This window comes from Pteropus alecto, unplaced genomic scaffold (assembly GCF_000325575.1).
Source record: "Pteropus alecto unplaced genomic scaffold, ASM32557v1 scaffold75, whole genome shotgun sequence".
NCBI classification, from domain to species: domain Eukaryota; kingdom Metazoa; phylum Chordata; class Mammalia; order Chiroptera; family Pteropodidae; genus Pteropus; species Pteropus alecto.
Window position 1 is genome coordinate 5,357,470 of NW_006440638.1, and position 7,484 is coordinate 5,364,953.

The window sequence follows — 7,484 nt, forward strand, 5'->3', positions numbered from 1 at the left end:
GAAAAAATAGAAATACATTTTCATTACAGATGAACTCATTTAGAATACAATTGAAAAGGTTGGGAGTAGTCATAAAGGAAAAAAGAGAGTAATTATTTTTCTTAATTTTATTCTTAATATTTTTTTTCTATGAATTCAGGAACTCTTACAAATTTTCCCTTCAGGCAAATCTGAATTATTGTTTTTAAAGATAGTTGCACTTTGCCCATTGCACATGTGTGTGTACATGAGGGAGGTTGTGTATGTTTGTATGAGTGTATACAATGAGTTTATTGTTCAGACATTTCAGAAATATATAAATAGTAATTAATTCCTGCATTATGCCTGCCCCAACTGTGAAATAATCACTATTAAATTTGGTATTTGTTCTTCCAGATTTTTAAATTTAAGAATATCTTATAGAGTTTATATGTAATTACTATTTTTTTTTTTACAAAAGTGATTCATAGTTCTGCAAAGTAACTTTCTTTTCCTCTATGTACTGTGTTACAGACATTTTCTATCCTCCTTCCCTATCCCTTGCCCCTCTGCCCCTGTTTTCTCCCATCTAAACACTATCAATCTCTAATTTTAAAAAACTTCCATTTTTTGTATGAACAATTATTTATTAACTAATCCTCCATTGGTTAACATTTAGGACGTCTCCATTCATTTTATTGTGAATATTAAAACAATTTTGCAACTAGAACCCTGGTACATATATCTTTGAAAGCTTTTGCATTTATTTAACATATCTATAGAATAATTTCCAAGAAAACAAAGTTGCTTGTTCAATTAATATGTACATTTAAAATTATTTACACTTGATGTCAAACTTTCCTCCTGATTAATATCAATTTATTCTTCTACCAAGAGTCTATAAAAAGTACTGCTTTCTTGAGCCTTTGATAACAATGGATAATTCGAACTTGAATCTTTTCTACCCTTGATCTTAGCCAAAAGGCCGAGAAGCGATTGAATCTTTTCTAATCTAATTCATTTCCTTAATAGACAATTCGAACATAATTTTACTTTTACTAGCCATTAATATTTCCTTTTAAATAAATTTATGTTCATTGGTATACCTATTTTTCTTTTAAATTATTTGTCTTATACATTAGTCAAGCTCTTTCTTCATTAAGAATAAGCACTATGTCTTCTTTTGTGTTGCAACTTTTTTTCCTTTTGTCTTAGTTCATGTTATATTTGCATAACAGAAAAAATTAATTGTCTAGAATTTTATGGCTTATTTTCATATCTAAATTTCTGTTTGTGTGTGACCTTAAATCTTATTTTAATTTCTCTAAATGTTTATATCAGATAGTAATATTTTTAGCTTCATATTACTGTCTACCTGAATACTGATGGCTTAAGTACTTAACACATTAATGATCTCCTTTAAGAATTTTGGAGCCAGGTAGTCCAGGACAGGTACAACAGTTCTATCATGTCATCAAAGACTCATAATCCTTCTATTATTTGAGTTGCCATTCTTAAGAGTATTGGCTTGTTGACTCATTAAGATTGCTGCTATATTTCCAGGCATCAAATCATGTACCAAGGAGGAAGAAGTGGGTAGAAAAGTAGAGCCAGCCACATCTGACCTTTTTAACAGGAAAGTAAATGTTTTACAGGAAGCCCTAATAGGCTGCTGGTTATGTTCCATTGACAAGAAGCTGAATTACATGGCAACTCCTAGACATAAAGAAGCAGAGAAAACAATTAGTTTTAAATAAACATAGATTTGTAGGATAGACCTATTTTCTGGCTGTCATGCTTTTAAGCCTACTTAAAAACATTTTATATGGCATTTATGATTGCATACCTGTGCTTTTGCTATAGCAAATAGAAAATTTAAACTTTTGTACTCCTTCTCTTCTCTTTATTTTTACACATATCCCACATGTAATTATTTTTGATTTTACAAAAAGTGATCATAGTTCTGCATACTTCCATAAAGTGACTTGATTTTCCTTTACCTACTATCGTTTAGTAGACACGGCCATCATTTTTCTTCAGGAATCACCCCTTCCACATCATTATTCCCCAGGAGAAGCTACCTTTTTAAAACACAGGTTTTGCTTTTTGTTGTTGTTGTTGTTGTTTTCTAAGCCACTCTTTTTACTCTCTAAGATTTCCACTCTATTATGCACATTCATTTTTTTTCTTTTGTATTATCGCCTAAGTTTACCAATTTAAAAATGCTATTTGCTTACTTTTACTTATCGCTTGCAATTAAAGGACATATAAGGTTTTTCTGACTCTCAGTAACTTTCTAGGTCTTGTGGATAGCCAGAAATGTAACACAGCCATTGCTGCTTCAGACTGAGGCACCTAGAGAAAAAAGGGGGCACTTTTAAAACACAAGCGGTACTCTACTCTGCCTTTCTACAGCCTCTATAAAACTATTAAGGGCAAATGAATTACTTCTTTGCTTACATTCTAATTACCATTAGACATTAAAACAGTTAAATATCAACAGGAAGCTAATACAAAACTAGAGTTCTGTTTTTTTCTCTCTGCTGAATAAGAATGTTTTCTAAAACTTCAGACTGCTACTGATACTAGGAAAAAGTTTTCCAAGTAGAAAACAAAAATTCTATAGTTCATTAAAATAATCTGCATTTTAAATCAACAGCTGGGTACATTTGTCTCGAATTAAACCAATGTCTTATGAGTCTCCCCAGTTCCTCCAAACAATGAACCAGAAGCTATGACCTATTCCTGTAACTAGAAAGTGGATAAGTCTATAAACTAAATTTCCAAACTTTCGGGGTCCATCTCAGTGTCTATTGGTCCTTCTCAGGGCCTTTACTCTGTCTCTCTCATTGTCCCCATCTCTCTATTGTCTCTGTTCCTCTAAGTCTGTCTTAGATTCACTCGGACCTTTGAATTCTTTCTTATACTTCACCAAGAACCTCCTTCTCTCAGTACAATGCTTGAGTTCCCCCTATGCTGGGAATTTGCCCTGTCTTACATCACTATTACCTTACAGCCACTCTGCTCCCTCCCTAATTAGTATCACCAACTACCATTTCAATTGCCTCTTCTACACCAGATATCCACACTACAGACCTTATCAGATCAGGTATTAGAAGCCAGGCTCATGAGAAAGCAAAGACAGAAGCTAGGATTGCTCTAATACTAGCAGCCTTTCAAGGCCAATCATAGCCCAGGTCCATGGGTGCCCAGGTCCATGGGTACCCAGCTCTCAATGGCAAGAACTCATCGAAGTGCATCATTTGCCACCAACCTGGCCACTGGGCAAAAAAAAAAGTGTCCCAACTAGGACAAGCCTCCCCAATCTGCTTGCTACAAGTGTCAGTAGTTGGGTCATTGAGCTGCCCTCTACTCCAAGGGTCGAAGGACCCTTGGGTCAGAGCCAGCCACAGTCTGTCAAATGGTTGCACAGGACAGAGGAGAACCCCTACAGTTGGCCCCATTACAAGGAATCTCTGTCACTGGTCTGGAGCCAAGTGTTAATCTGGATGTGACAGGTGAGAAAATTACTTTCCTTTTGGATACCGGGGCCACCTGCTCTGTCCTCTCTTTTTTGGACCCTTCTCCTCTCGAATTTCTACCATTTGGGGCATCACCTGTAAGCCAATTTCTTTATTTTACTCTACCTTTATATTACCTATTGGATAAATATCCATTTACCCATACATACAGTAGTTCCTAATCCATTTATTCTACTGGGGAACATACCTCCAGAGACCAACTCATTTACTACTTTAGACTTAAAGGCTATATTCTTTTTTATCCCTTTTAGTCTATAGTCCAAATTTCTATTTGCCTTTGGATGGGACTCTCCTAATGAAGTCCACTAGCAATTGACTTGGACAGTACTTCTTCAGGGATTCCAGGACAGGCCCCACCTTTTTGGTCAAGCATTAGCTCATGATTTACAAGATTTACAACTTGAGGGGGAACTCATTTTCCAGATTATAGAAATAACAAAGTAAACACTAAAAGAAAATGTATTTCCATGAATCTGCTGGTATAACCAAGTGGAGCTTATAATGTGGTGTTGCTGCTATCTGCAGCCTGACTTATTTGTGTATGTTACTTATATGTATATAACTGGGTTTTGAACAACTCAATTATCTAAAAAAGTAGAACTTTTTATCTATTAATCTATGTATTTTCTACTGCTAGCTTTGAACATATTTAAAAATGTAGTATATTTTAAAACACTCAAAATACTTGTGAATATGATACAAGTATCAAAATGCATACTGCAACTATATTTATTATTTGATTATGCCAAAATTAATTTTGAAAAAGCAATTAAATGGTAGATTAAAATAGCCTTTATGATTTATTGATACCAGAAAATATTTTCTAAATCTTTTTTGTTTGATAACATTTCAAAAAATACACAACAAAATTTAAACTTTTTCTCAAAGAGATTTTTTTCAGGTTTACCCATTTCCTATTTAATCTGTGATAGTAACCACAGAGGTATCCACAAAAATGACACCAAAGCTATACTTTTAGTGGATGAAAATTTTAAGTTGTTTGTATGTTGCTTTTTGAAAAAGAGAGAGCATTGATGAGAATATTACTTATTTAAGCTTTACAAGAATGAGAACTTTTTAAATTTTCATTCTGTGTATTTTAGAAGTTCTCTTTTTGCTATTTCTTGTCCACTCATATTCTTATTGTAGAATGTAGACATAAAGCTAACCTCTCTGTAAAACTTGGCAAGTTACTTTAACCTTCCTAAGCATTGATTTTCTCATCTGTGCTTTTGAGCTTATAATAAGAATTTTGTTGTGTTGCATTGAAATTAGATGATAATTGTATGTGAGAAGTCTAGCACAATGTCTAAAACATGCTCATTAATGTAAGCTTTTATATATTCATAAAACAAATCATTTCATCATGGTACCAAATTTTCATATTTGAAATTCTTATAATTTTATTGTAATTGACCTTTAAAAACCAAATATTTATAATTAAATAGCAATTTTCTGTAAAATGTATTTTAATTATTTTAATAATACTTTTTTTGGCAGATAGTCATAAAATACTGGTTCAGTGAGCAAAACCTAATATAGTTTTCTCTTTTTCGCTAACAAAATTTTAATCATTTAATTTTTTCTTTTAAAAATAAACCATAGATTTCTTAAATTATTTAATTTAAATTACTTAAATCTGTGATGCCTAAATTTAACACCTGGACAGTTAGAAGAAATACAACATGTCACTAAGCATAATGCTCACTTGTTTTTATGGCAAAAAAATGTCCTAGTATAATAAATAGACAAAATCATTTGCATTTAGAGAATTTTTATTAGAAAGGCTTTTTTTTTTCTACGATAATCCACAGATTCTAAAACAAAATGTTATAAGAATGAAAAAGACTCAAAGTTTATATAAAGAAAAAATTGCTGACTTGAGAACTCAAATATTGTAAATTTATTTCCCTCTAATTTTAACAATTAAAGAAACTGTGACAGAATTGTAAAAGTAAGAAGAGTAATTTGTGAAGTAGTAACATTTTATGTTATTTACTAGGTTTATTCTCATTTTGATAACAACAAATCTAAAATAAATATCTATAAGCCTCTAATTAAGGCTCTGATGAATCCAAATTTTAGTGAACTGCTATATATGCTGTCAGGGTTATACTCTTATTCTTCGGATCACTTTTCAAAACCTCTCTTTTGGAGGGAAGTATGGGTGATTTATCTAGTGAGTTTTAGTTTTTTTTCTCTAGGCTATTATGCATAGGGAAAAATATTCAGGTTTTGTTTGTTTGTTTGTTTATTTGTTTTCCCAATACCTGTTGGTTCACTCAGACTCAGTTACTGAGTTCAATCTAGTTTCTAAATAAATTTCAGGAAACAAAGACTAAGTACGTACATCTAGAAAAAGAAGGTATTCTTTGAATCATGATCTAGCACTGCTAGTTGGTGGACACCTGGGATATAGCTGAGTGGGAAAGGTGTCCTCATTTGAAGAGAATCTGAATTCATTAGCTACATCCTGAACTCCTGGGGCCTCTTCATTCTTGGTGATAACTACGATATATCTGACTTCTATGCCTTTGTGCTGTGCTCTTAGCCTGGCATGTTCTCCCAGCCATAGATTTCCTGGCTTTACCCTACCTGGCCTGAGAACGCACACTCATCTTATCCTCTCTATCTCTCTCATTAATCTTATCTTTAATCAGTCAACTCTCAGAAAAGATGTGAAGTAAGGATAAAGAATGCTAAAGGAAACTGAACCAGAAAATGGAGGAGAAACTCTTCCTTTTCATCTTGCATAAAGCCCTTAACCCAAAAACCAGAATTAAATGGATATTTGTGGACTATTTGGGGAACTTAATTACCATATATAATATTATTTCTAGATGATAGATTCCTAATTCCAAACATCTAACTTAGTAACAGATGCTTGGAACACATTTCTTTTACTAAGTGCGGGATTGCCTGGAGTTTCTCTAAACATCTTTATATGCAGATGAAAATTTTGGTGGTATTTGTGTAATTCTAAAGTAGAGCCTAAATGGCTACATGGTTCTTTGCTTAAAACAAATCTGTTTCCTCATTCTGAATAGGGAAGAATTCATCATTCATTAAAAATATTTTTTTTCCTTTGGTGAGGACTTCGGAAATATGTGGATAACTAGATAATAATCTGAAGGACTCCGAAAACATTAAAGTGGAAGGCATTAATTAATTGAATTGACTGTGCTCCCTGACTTCTGCATTTGTCCTGTGCATTGTTACATTTATTTGTTTGTTTGTTGGTTGGTTTGTTTTTAAGTCCTGGAGTTGTCCATTTTCAGAGCCTTAGATCTACCTCCCCCTTTTCTTCTGAATTTTCATTGAGAAAATAAAGTTCTTGCTGTGTACCACTGCTTTTACTAACTTGGGAGTCTATTTATATGCTTATTTAAATCTTTATCATGGGTATGTATTTAAAGCATGTTTTGGTCTGTAAATATTAGCTTCCTTATAGATTGTAAGTGTGCCTTTGCTATTAGAACAAGTTGATTTCATCTATTTTCCTTTTCATCTTTAAACATATTATTTAGCCAACTTTTAGCTTTTCCAATATGTAGTAAAAATGTCTCAATACAATAAGAAAATTAATAAACAAAGTAAAAAAAGATTACTTATGAAAATATATTTAGAAATCCCATTCTTTTGATTTATAACCATATTTGGTACCAGTAAAACTTCAAAGTGTTCTCTAAACTTTGAATTTTCATCAGCAAAGCTGAAAGCCTTAGTTTTTCAAAAGAATAAAAAGAAAGAATAAAAAGAAAAAGTGATAATCTCTCAAAGTAACCTGTGCTAGGGTCAGTAATCTTGTTTTTAGCTATCATGCATTCACAACCAGATAATTGCTTCATTACATTATGGTTTAATAAATATAATAATGAACATTTTATTACAAAAGAGCAAATACTCAAACCATTCAGAAATGAAATCTAAGCTCAAAGGATTTCTAAAAGAAAATGAAAAAGAATTAGACAGCATCAAATATTG